Source organism: Oncorhynchus clarkii, chromosome 26, assembly GCF_045791955.1.
Source record: "Oncorhynchus clarkii lewisi isolate Uvic-CL-2024 chromosome 26, UVic_Ocla_1.0, whole genome shotgun sequence".
In the NCBI taxonomy this organism is placed as follows: Eukaryota; Metazoa; Chordata; class Actinopteri; order Salmoniformes; family Salmonidae; genus Oncorhynchus; species Oncorhynchus clarkii.
Window position 1 is genome coordinate 7261695 of NC_092172.1, and position 12936 is coordinate 7274630.

At 38.7% G+C, this 12936-nt stretch overlaps 1 protein-coding gene across 4 annotated transcripts in view; it reads right to left on the reverse strand.

Moving 5' to 3' along the window:
* The window catches only part of LOC139384811 (leucine zipper protein 2-like), a 168275-nt gene that overhangs the window by 154507 nt on the left and 832 nt on the right, over window positions 1–12936 (reverse strand). The gene's annotated exons all lie outside the window — the stretch shown is intronic.

Below are 12936 nucleotides of genomic sequence, written 5' to 3' on the forward strand. Positions count from 1 at the left end.
ATGGGTTGATTAATGTTAGACTAAACACAACTAACAACTCGTCTGTGTAGTCACTTGCCCCTGTGGTGTTTGTATGCTGCCATGAGACCTGAGCGATCTGAGCGACATACTCTAACAGTAGAGGTTGACTGATTATGATTTTTCAACGCCGATACCGATACCGATACCGATTATTGGAGGACCCAAAAAAAATTGATGACGATTAATTGGCCGATTTTTATTTATATTTGTAATAATGACAATTACAACAATACTGAATGAACAATGAACCCTTTAGTCTGAGATAAATAATAAAACATGTTCAATTTGGTTGAAATAATGCGAAAACACAGTGTTGGAGATGAAAGTAAAAGTGCAATATGTGCCATGTAAGAAAGCTAACGTTTAAGTTCCTTGCTCAGAACATGAGAACATATGAAAGCTGGTGGTTCAATATTCACATTTATTCTATATTCCCAGTTAAGAAGTTTTAGGTTGTAGTTATTATAGGAATTATGACGCGTCGACTATTTCTCTCTATACCATTTGTATTTCATATACCTTTCACTATTGGATGTTCTTATATGCACTTTTTCAGGAGTTGAAGTCATAAACAGCGCTGTGCTTCAAGCATTGCTAAGAGCTACTTGCAAACGCAGTAAAGTGCTGTTTGAATGAATGCTTACTAGCCTGCTGCTGCCTACCACCGCTCAGTCAGATTTCTCTATCAAATATCAAATCATAGACTTAATTATATTATAATAAACACAGAAATACGAGCCTTTGGTCATTAATATGGTCAAATCCGGAAACTATCATTTCGAAAAAAAACTAAAAGTTTATTCTTTCAGTAAAATACGGAACCATTCCTTCCGTATTTTGTCGAACGGGTGGCAACTAAGTCTAAATCTAAATATTTAAGTCTAAAGTCTATATATTGCTGTAACATTGCACAACCTTTAATGTTATGTCATAATTATGTAAAATTCTGGCAAATTAATTACGGTCTTCGTTAGGAAGAAACACAGTTCGCAATGAGCCAGGAGGCCCAAACTGTTGCATACACCCTGACTCTGCTTGCACTTCCCTAGTTAATATTTCCTGCTAACATGCATTTATTTGAACTAAATATGCAGGTTTCAAAAAATATTATTCTCTGTATTGATTTTAAGAAAGGCATTGATGTTAATGGTTGGGTATATTTGTGCAACGAATGTGCTTTTTTCACGAATGCGCTTTTGTTAAATCATCACCCGTTTGGCGAAGTTGAATTAGGCTGTGATTTGATGATAAATTAACAGGCACCGCATTGATTATATGTAACGCAGGACAAGCTAGTTAAACTAGTAATATCATCAACCATGTGTAGTTAACTAGTGATTATGTGAAGATTTATTGTTTTTTATAAGAAAAGTTTAATGCTAGCTAGCAATTTACATTGGCTCATTGCAGCCACAAGGTCCTTTTGATGCTGCACTCGCGTAACAGGTGATCAGCCTGCTACAGTTTCCTCATGGATTGCAAGGTAATCGGCCATAATCGGCGTCCAAAAAGGCCGATTACCGATTGTTATGAAAACTTGAAATCTGCCCTAATTAATCGGTCGCGATTGTGGGTTCGATTCCCATGGGGGACCAGTACAAAAATGTATGCACTCACTATTGTAGGTCGCTCTGGATAAGAACGTCTGTTAAATGACAAAAAACAACCGCATCCATGGCAAACTGCACAAACCTGGCCACGCTTGAAGTTTTTTTTGCCATTGTTATGAACATTCGAAAGAGCAAAAGTGGCTTGTCGAGCCGTGTCTAGTCATTCCCAACGGGGGCTAATAACTGTTTAATCTAAATGACACTTTAGTGGCCTGAAAATACGATGGCATTGCTAAAGAAGGCAAATAATTAGTAGGAAACAAATTTGGCATCATTATGATGTCGTCAAATTGATTTAAGATGGATGGCAATGTTGCCATTAGCTAGCAAAGTTGTCAAAAATACTTAGTGATGCTAAAAAATACTATTTGCCAGAGTCCCACTATTTGCCAGAGTCCCACTTGGTCTTTTACCAAAAAGGGCTATATTCTGTATACCACCCCTACCTTGTCACAACACAACTGATTGGCTCAAAAGCATTAAGAAGGAAAGAAATTCCACAAATTAAATTTTAACAAGGCACACTTGTTAATTGAAATGATAATGGAAAGAGTGCACAAAGCTTCCATCATAGCAAAGGTTGGCTACTTTGAAGAATCTCCAATATTAAATAGATTTTGATTTGTTTAACACTTTTTTGGTTACTACATAATTCCACGTGTGTTATTTCAGAGTGTTGATTCCTTCACTATTATTCTACAATGTAGAAAACAGTCAAAATAAAGAAAAAACGTGGAATGAGTAGGTGTGTCCAAACTTTTAGCTGGTACTGTATGTCACAACGTTCCTTCCCTGGCAATAGATGACAGTAGAGCGTCAGCCAACGTGTTTAAAATGAATCATTCCCCTCTTTTTCATAGCTTTGTTTTGACAGCATTTAATTTGAAGCAAAGCTTGACATGAGCAATATTCTCCTTGAGCAAGGGCTGTTCCGACATTACATTTTGAATGCACCATTCACTGACTGCGAGGAAAAGCTCCCAGCGTATTATTTCCTCCCTTTTTTGCCTCCTTTCTTCCATCTCGCCCAATAGAAAATCCTCTCTTATTTACTTGACCCTTAAAATCCTATAATTATGTTATTACACTCCGCAGCAGCATGGAGAGGACAATCCTGCTCTAAAATATGTATTGATCTTAGCTTACACCTTCAGCAATAAAGTCTGCTTGGCACTTCTGCATAGTTCACATCCATATTTCAACACCGAGCGCACAAGAAAAACATCATTAAGTGTATCATAGAAGCAAAAGCAGACGCAGATAACGTTTGACGGGAAAAAACACTTCTCGTTTCCCGGAACTAGATGAAGAGAAAACAAGTGATTCACTAGAACTTTATTTGAGTAACAAAGACGGGGTCATATCAAATGTCTTGCAAGAAGAATGGGTGCAAACAAACATGGAGTGCTACGTCACGTATGGCCTTAAATACCAACTTATTGTATCATGGTGGCCTCTAATTAATTTCTCATTGGTCTGGATTTACCCAAGGTTCTGTTTATTGTAGCCCACTCCATTACTGTCATGTGGCCAATGTGGTTGCCATGGCGCACCGATTACACTGTGTCCTTCGAATTTCAATTATTATTCTCATCCTGCCTCACACTATAAGGACATTACCGTCTTACACAAATGTAATTTTTCTCATCTCAGGGCTCGAGACCCACCCTACCTCTGCATTTATGAAATCATTTGACGACAAGACAAAAATCAGGCCGAACGTCTCAAGCTGTGGCACTGGTTAAAAGCTCTTGGGCTTCGTTTACAATGGTGATGATGCGCCTAGCATTACAAATCTAATCACGAGGGCACATTTTTTATCTAATTAACCCTCTACTGCATGCATTATGATAGAACCATTGTCATTTAAAATGGCCCCAAATAGACAAATGTAAAATACATTTTCGAAAAAAAATGTTCTAAAAATTTTGTGGGATGTGTGCGACAACATTGTTTTTATAATATAAATATTGTATTTTTGAGTTATTGAGTTATAATTGTATTGTTTTTATTCCTTCACACTATCTGAAATTATGTTTTGTTGTAAAAAAAAAACGAAAATATTTACTCTGGACATTTACTTTTATAATGCTATCATTATTATAATGTTATGAATATTGAACATAATTGTTTTATCCACGCATATATAACAAATATTGTTTGGCCATATGTTATCTTTACAAAAATAAGTATAAATCATATTAGTCATGTGAATGTTACCCAAAGAATACAGAAAATTTGGATTTCATTGTAATTTGCCTATGACCAGGCCACTCCCATCGCAAATGTTTTGTGCCCAGGAAAGGAAGCCCCACAGAGTGGGTTCTTCTCATGACTTTACCAAAGCGCATCATTGGCTAGTCTAAGCCCCTCCTCACCCCTACTTCTGTAAAAAGTTATGGTGCTGTATTTTTTCATTCAGGGAAACAAGTGTGTGAAGAGAAATGATATGTTGCCATATGGCAACACCATGCAGTAAAGGGATAGAAAAATATCTCCCCATTCGACAACTTATCCATTAGGACAGGTGAATACCAACACTGAACAGTTCCCATGCGCAAGTTGTTATTTAACAGTAGTGTTTCCTTCAACACTTAATCCCTAGTCTTTTGACACACTGGTGTGTCGAAAAGAAAGGTAGAACCCTTTCTACAGAGGGTTCGACATGGAACCCAAAAGGCATCAACCTGGAACCAAAAAGGGTTATCCTATGGGGACAGCTGAATAACCCTTTTGGAACCCTTTCTATGAGTGTAAGTAACATAATAAAAAAATCCACATCAAATTCCGTCAATTTAAAGCTAGCGATTTTTGCACGGGCTGTGTCTTAATCCAATGCATTTGCCTGTGTCGCCCTTCCACATCTGCGGTGGAAATTGGCAGTCTTCACACGAAAAGGTCTGAAGCATCCGAACGGCCTATAGGAAAGGGGAGACTATCACGATGGTGTGTTCTCCGTTTTGCTCTATGATCCCCACAAGTGTCACGGGACTTGTCTAAAGGTAACCCATACAAATGAATGGAAGTATGGAGGTAGTTTTGTGCCCCCAAAAAGTGGTTAAATATGTGAGCTAGATATAGGACAGACACGTCAAAACCTTATTCCTTATGATACATTTTTTACTGTTTTTTTTACATGTTTTAATGTGTTATCCAGTGAATTTATATGGGCTATAGTAGTAAAGACCAAATTCAATATTTTATAAAATCATTTTTAAATATAATTTGTAATACCTAAAGAGGTCCTAAAATTATCTTCTTAAAACAATTACTTATGTCAACTTAGAACCCCCCCCCCCCACACAAACAGCTTAGACTTTTAATAATGAATTTGTCATCGTGACCAACCATCTAAAATAGTCCACCGTTATCCCAAATTGCTACTGTGCAAAATACAGTTTTTTTGAGCAAGATGTCAATCCAACAAACACATATGCTTGTGTTACAAATCAAGCAGAGAATTTAATTAAAATAATGATGGACCCTTCACTCCATAATCACAAATAGCCCGACTTAACTACTGGCAGAGGAGCCAAAGCCGCTTCCTGATGATAGACAAAGAGCAAGCTAGCAAACACCACTACACTCACATTTACCATTAAATACCTCAGGTGCTAAACAATAGCGGTGGATGAGACAAAATGGTCTCTTTGGTCATTATCCCCGGCCAAGCATGCACAGTCCATCAATGCATATAAATTATTATCATTACCATCTTGCCCCTGTCAATAGTTCAGTCTAATTCCCAGGATGCCCTGCACTTGACCCCCTGGTCTAGTCAATCACTGTTTAACTTCTCAGTCAAACATTGCTTAGAACTATTACCCAAGACTTCAGGGGGAAAAACATTAAAGCATTTATAGTAACAGAATAACATTATTGGGGTTGATTCTTTCCCATGTTGCAAGAAGGGTTTGTTTCTTTTGAGTCAATTTTTTTTACTGTTTTATTAAATTACTTAATAGCACCATTCCAGATAAGTTTGAATATGTCTTTGATCTTTGTTTGATCAATATCTTTGATCTTTGTTTCACAGAGAGTTTTTCCTCTTTATCTCTAACACGGTCAAAGGTGGATACTGGGTCAGTATTTCTAACATAAGAATGTGGGGAATGGTCAGTGGGGAGCAATAGAAAACTAATGTCATATGGGTTTTCATTTTGTGATGTCATTAAACATTGTATGGACAAAATACTGTAACTTGGAAAGTATATCCCCTTTATCTGTCAAGTTTCCATCCAATACGTTGTGCATATAATATTACCAAAGTATTTTTGTTAAGATATGAATGTGATTTTAGGAGGGATAAGGGAATCTATCTCCTATAAACTTTTCATAGTAAGTATCCACACCCCGAATGAGGTCAGAGGGCGTGTCAGACTGGCGAAACAATCCCCTTTTGACGAGAGTGCATAAAAAGCATTGCCAACTAAATTAACATTAGACCAGGAAAGACAGGGAGTTGCAGGCCACGTTTAAAATTGTTTAAACGCTGAATCTCAGAGACCAGGAAACATAAGGCATGTTTGAAATGATTGGAATTTTGAACCTCAACATGAGGTGGAGAAATAAACTCACCTTCCTTTAGACCAGAGAGACGGCGAGCTGCAGCGCATGTCCATAGTGGTCTGAATCCTGAACCCTGAATAATCAACACGAGGAGGAAGAGCCGACAAACTCCTCTTTCAGACAATCACTGGTACAGCTGATTAGCTGTCCTGAGTAAAATAGCTTGAACTCTTCAAACCATCCTACTGCCCTTGTCAAATCACCGTAGTACACTACTCACATCACCCCACTGGAACCATTGATCTTCATATAAGCAGCTTCAGGAGCGAATGGAACAGAGGGAACTCTGTAGTTCTGTTGAGGACTACACAATGGACAAAGACACCCACATGTAAATACATTAATGATTTCTTATTCCAAACAGGCGGCGGTTCGTGTGCAAACTATATGACTAATGTAAGAATAATTTTGAAATGTATCGACGATAAGTGTCTTTTTCTCTTTCTTTCTCTCTCTATGCCGTTGGGTAAAATGCCATATTGTAAAAGTTCGGGACCTTTGTCTCATGTATTAAGTGTGTATGTTATCCTGTTATTATTTTGCTTGCTAGTAAATAAATAATTAACCAATTTGTGTAGTACTGAATCATGATCAAGGCTGTTTTTTTTGCAGATGCATGAGATAACGACTGTTCCCGAATGATGATATGATAAGAGGTAACGATTAATAAGACGACTGTTTATCGATGAAATAAATATATACCTTATAGAGTTTAATTCGAGAGATGGTAACTCTTTAAACAACCTCTTCCGTGGTGCCCCAAATCCTAATGAGATAATTGTTACATGATGAATTTACTCGGGTAACAATTAAACATAGTTAGTTAATTAAATAAATAACAGTCATCAGATGAATGAAAGTAAAGTCACGACAACTGCTTGCTGTTAGCCATGAACATGACATATGGAACACACACAGCAGGAAAACAATTAGTTATGAAATAAGTTGTAAACCAAAGACAAGCAAGACTAAACAGAATATAATTGTCTCAATTTCTAGTTAAATAAGATTTATCTCAATTATATGATCTCAACGAGTATGAAGCATTCCACAAATATGGAGGAATCTGTAATGGTTAGACGACCAACAAGGACTTTCGGGGGAATTGACTTGCAAATTGGGGTTTATTCTCAGAAAGATTACAATTTTCCAGAGATATAGAAAGATACAGTATTTCCTGTGGATGAGAAATGTATCTTGGCAAATTAGAAATGTAGTCCATCATTTCAACGGGAAGCTTCTGAATCCCATCAGTTGAGGAGCCGCCGACTGTCATGTATAGCTGCTAAGTCATTATGCGCTCATTACAAAGGACTTATTCAATTCCCCATCACCTTTCAGCAAGATGACCTACTGGATATTAGCATGTATTATCAGGCTATTACAACAATTGCCAGGCTCCCATTGTTAATCTCCAGAGTCATAAACCTCATTCCTCTTTAATGCACTACCCCAGCCAACATCAAAGAAAGACTTTAAAATGCAATGTGCTTAGTATTTACAGCCAGATGTGGAGACGAAGCAACGCAGGCCCTGTCTGTGTGATATGTACAGGATCATCCAAGGATTTCGTCAGTCTTTAATTGCGGGCCAGTACCTAAATATTTAATGTTACGGAGTTCCCAATGGACACCGGCATTTACCAGACATGGTTGCGTAGGTAGGAAACATCAAAGTTAGTGTCAATAATAAAGAACATTTGTGAAAATCCCATAAAAGAGACGTTGCAAAGACATGAATGGTGAATAGGCTGGACTGCATTGTTGTGAGTTGTGAGCAGACACAAGAGCTCATGCGTGCACACACACACACTCAGAAACACACAAACATATACACACACACAACCGGAAACAGCCACACACACATATGCACACACACACACACACACACACACACAAAGAAACAGCCACAGTACTCTAAGCCTAATCAGATGCAAGGAGGAAGTGTGGCAAAAGTAGGTTGAATTTCCCCTAATCAATTCTATACAGTTACTTTCTCCCTGGTCAATTATGTGCCAGTTTTGATATCAGCCAACAACTCTTGTAGTTGTGAAAAAATGTATGAACAATATCCTCTCTAGCAGCAGTAATGTACTGCTTGGTAAAATAACAAAATAGATGTCAGTAAAGCGGCATAAGCCACTGGTCTGGATGTATTTGATCATAAGAAAACCGCTAGTATTGTTTGTTTGTGGGGAGGTTTACTAATAAGGACCTTTTTGAAAAACATTACTACAATTTGCGAGTTTGTTTAGTCTACAATATAATACATCCCTACATCATTGTATTTCAATTTCAAAAGTCAACATGACACCTTTCATGTCAATTTGCAACCAGAGGATAATACCTCTGGTAATATTACTCAGGGTATTGAGAGCAGTTTATTCAGAGGTTGTGTCTACACTTGACACTTAGATGCGACTTCGGCTGTCAGAATGCAAAGATCGCATTGAAAAGATGGGTATAGACTAGAGGACAACCGATTATGATTTTTCAACGCCGATACCGATACCGATTATTGGAGGTCCCAAAAAAAAAGCTGATACCGATTAATCGGACAATTTGTATTTATTTACTTGTAATAATTACAATTACAACAATACTGAATGAACACTTATTTTAACTTAATATAATGCATCAATAAAATCAATTCAGCCTAAAATATGTTCAATTTGGTTTAAATAATGCAAAAACAAAGTGTTGGAGAAGAAAGTAAAAGTGCAATATGTGCCATGTAAAAAAGCTAACATTTAAGTTCCTTGCTCAGAACATGAAGACATATGAAAGCTGGTGGTTCCTTTTAACATGAGTCTTCAATATTCCCAGGTAAGAAGTTTTAGGTTGTAGTTATTATAGGACTATTTCTCTCTATACCATTTGTATTTCATATACCTTTGACTATTGGATGTTCTTATAGGCACTTTAGTATTGCCAGTGTAACAGTATAGCTTCCGTCCCTCTCCTCGCCCCTACCTGGGCTCGAACCAGGAACACATCAACAACAGCCACCCTCGAAGCATCATTACCCATCGCTCCACAAAAGCCGCGGCCCTTGTAGAGCAAGGGGAACAACTACTCCAAGAGCGAGTGACGTCACCGATTGAAACGCTATTAGCGCGCACCCCGCTAACTAGCTAGCCATTTCACATCGGTTACACCAGCCTAATCTTGGGAGTTGATAGGCTTGAAGTCATAAACAGCTCAATGCTTGAAGCATTGCGAAGAGCAGCTGACAAAACGCACAAAAGTGCTGTTTGAATGAATGCTTACGAGTCTGCTGCTGCCTCCCACCGCTCAGTCAGACTGCTCTATCAAATATCAAATCATGGACTTAATTATAACATAATAACACACAGAAATACAAGCCTTTGGTCAATAATATGGTCAAATCCGGAAACTATCATTTCGAAAACAAAACATTTATTCTTTCATTGAAATATGGAACTGTTCCGTATTTTGTCGAACAGGTGGCATCCCTAAGTCTAAATATTGCTGTTGCATTGTACAACCTTCAATGTTATGTCATAATTACAGAAAATTCTGACAAATTAGTTCGTAACGAGCCAGGCGGCCCAAACTGTTGCATACACCCTGACTCCGCGTGCAATGAACGCAAGAGAAGTGACATAATTTCACCTGGTTAATATTGCCTGCTAACCTGGATTTCTTTGAGCTAAATATGCAGGTTTAAAAATATATACTTCTGAGTATTGGTTTTAAGAAAGGCATTGATGTTTATGGTTAGGTACAGTTGTGCAACAATTGTGCTTTTTTCGCAAATGCGCTTTTGTTAAATCATCCCCCGTTTGGCGAAGTTGGCTGTCTTTGTTACGAAGAAATAGTCTTCGCACAGTTCGCAAAGAGCCAGGCAGCCCAAACTGCTGCATATACCCTGACTCTGTTGCAAGAGAAGTGACACAATTTCCCTAGTTAAAAGAAATTCATGTTAGCAGGCAATATTAACTAAATATGCAAGTTTAAAAATATTGTGTATTGATTTTAAGAAAAGCATTGATGTTTATGGTTAGGTACACGTTGGAGCAATGACAGTCCTTTTTCGAGAATGCGAACCGCAGGACACGCTAGGTAAACTAGTAATATCCTCAACCATGTGTAGTTAACTAGTGATTATGATTGATTGATTGTTTTTTATAAGATAAGTTTAATCCTAGCTAGCAACTTACCTTGGCTTCTTACTGCATTCGCGTAACAGGCCGGCTCCTCGTAGAGTGCAATGTAAGGCAGGTGGACTAGTATTGGACTAGTTAACCGTAAGGTTGCAAGATTGAATCCCCGAGCTGACAAGGTAAAAATCTGTCGTTCTGCCCCTGAACAAGGCAGTTAACCCACCGTTCCTAGGTCGTCATTGAAAATAAGAATGTGTTCTTAACTGACTTGCCTAGTTAAATAAAGGTGTAAAAAAATATATATTTAAAAAAATACCGGTTTCCGATTGTTATAAAAACTTGAAATCGGCCCTAATTAATCGGCCATTCCGATTAATCGGTCGACCTCTAGGCTAGACACGCAAAAGTCGCTTTGTGGTCTGATTGTGTTCAGATCTGGCTGACCACTTCAGGAGGTGGTCTGGGATGCAATGTTTGCGGATTTCTCTTCAGTCTGGACTGAATCAGGCTACCGAAAGCTAATGCAGTGGGCGACGTCATCAGCCCTCCTCCTCCCACAAATCGCCAAAAGTTGAGTTTTGGGACCAAAAGGCACCTTTCATTATAACGTTGGAGGAAATACATTCCTAGAGTGTGAGGAACATGCTTACTGGTCTCAAATGCTAGCCAGCTAGCTAATATTTAGAACAACTATTATGCTTACCCATTTGAAATCCCTTTAGCGTTGTTTGCTAGCTTGCTGGCGAGCTACAGAAGTTAGCTGGCTAGTTGGCTATAGTAGTTAGCTACTGCCATCAGTTGTTGTTGTGTTATTATCATATTTTGCCTATTCCAACATTTGTAGAATGCATACAGGAAATTGAATATAGCGTGGGAAAAGGGAATCCAGACACACTGTGGACACGGTAGAAACATTTAAAATGTAGGTGTAGATAGATGCATGACGCATTCAGAATTCCCTGTTCAGAACTCTATGATCAGAACACTAAAGCTGCATGAACTGTCAAGTCTAGAAACGGCACAGAAACAGCACAATGCTCAGGGACCATTGAATTATTCTAGGTCAGAGCCATATACAGAAATGGACTGGCCATAAGGTAGTTCTGGCAAATCCCAGATGGACTTCATCTTTAGCAGTGTGTCTGTCTAAATTGTTTTTTTTTTGCACAGAATGGTCATTATTTGGCCAATTATGGGAGCCTCTCAAGGGAAGAAAAGGGCATGGTGTCAGGGCCTCAAGGAAGAAAATAGGCTGGCTGATTTCTGGTCCCAGTCCATCCCTAGCCATATACAGTATATATATCTTTATATATTGGCTCTGGTCTAGGTAACTGGGGAGCAACAGAGCTTAACACATCAGTTGAGCCTCTGACACATTAATGCCACTTGTTACATATAAGTCATTAGTAAAATCAATCAATCAAGCAGCCAGTCAGTCACTCACTCAATCATGACTTCACGTGTCTCATTGGGGTCATTTACACGTATATATCCAAAAGTATGTCGACACCCCTTCAAATTAGTGGATTCAGCTATTTCAGCCATGCAATCTCCATACTACATACTACTCCATACTACATACTACTACATTGGTAGTAGAATGGCCTTACTGAAGGGCTCAGTGACTTTCAACGTGGCACCGTCATAGGTGGCCACCTTTCCAACAAGGAGAATGCTAAATGTCCCAATGCATAGTGCCAACTGTAAAGTTTGGTGGAGGAGGAATAATGGTCTGGGGCTGCTTTTCATGATTCGGCCCCTTAGTTCCAGTGAAATTTTCACGCTACAGTATACAATGACATTCTAGATTATTCTGTGGTTCCAACTTTGCGGGAACAGTTTGGGGAAGGCCCTTTCCTGTTTCAGCACGACAATGCCTCGATGCACAAAGCAAGGTCCATACAGAAATGGTTTGTCAAGATCAGTACGGAAGAACTTGACTGGCCTGCACAGAGCCCTGACCTCAACCCCATCGAACACCTTTGGGATGAATTGGAACGAAGACTGCGAGGCAGGCCTAATCGTCCGAAATCAGTGCCTGACCTCACTAATGTTCTTGTGGCTGAATGGAAGCAAGTCCCCTCAGCAATGTTCCAACATTTAGTGGAAAGCCTTCCCAGAAGAGTGGAGGGACCAACTCCATATTAATGCCCATGATTTTGAAATGACATGTTCGACGAGTAGGTGTCCACATACTTTTGGTCATGTAGTGTATCTCATTCAACTTTGTAAAACGCAACCCAAACTTCTAACATTCATCAGCATATTCATTATCCAATATAAAGTGTGCTTTCAACATCAAACGGAATCTGACTTTTTAAAATCTCCAGCATCATCAAATTAGCTCATTCAAATCTCTCAGGGCTCTGCAAGATGTGCAAATGCATTGATTGTCTATGTGTATGCGTATGTCTCTGTGCATGTATATTCTGCCCCAACATTCATCACTTAGGAGCACACTTGTGGAGGTCTACCAACTAAAGCTGAAATTCCATCATGTCAAACTAGACACAACTGCAACGAGAGGAGAGCAAGTTTCATAATGTGCAGCTGTCTTTAAACCATATTTAAGACTCTCTAACAACCTTGGCTTTTGTTTCACAAAAACCC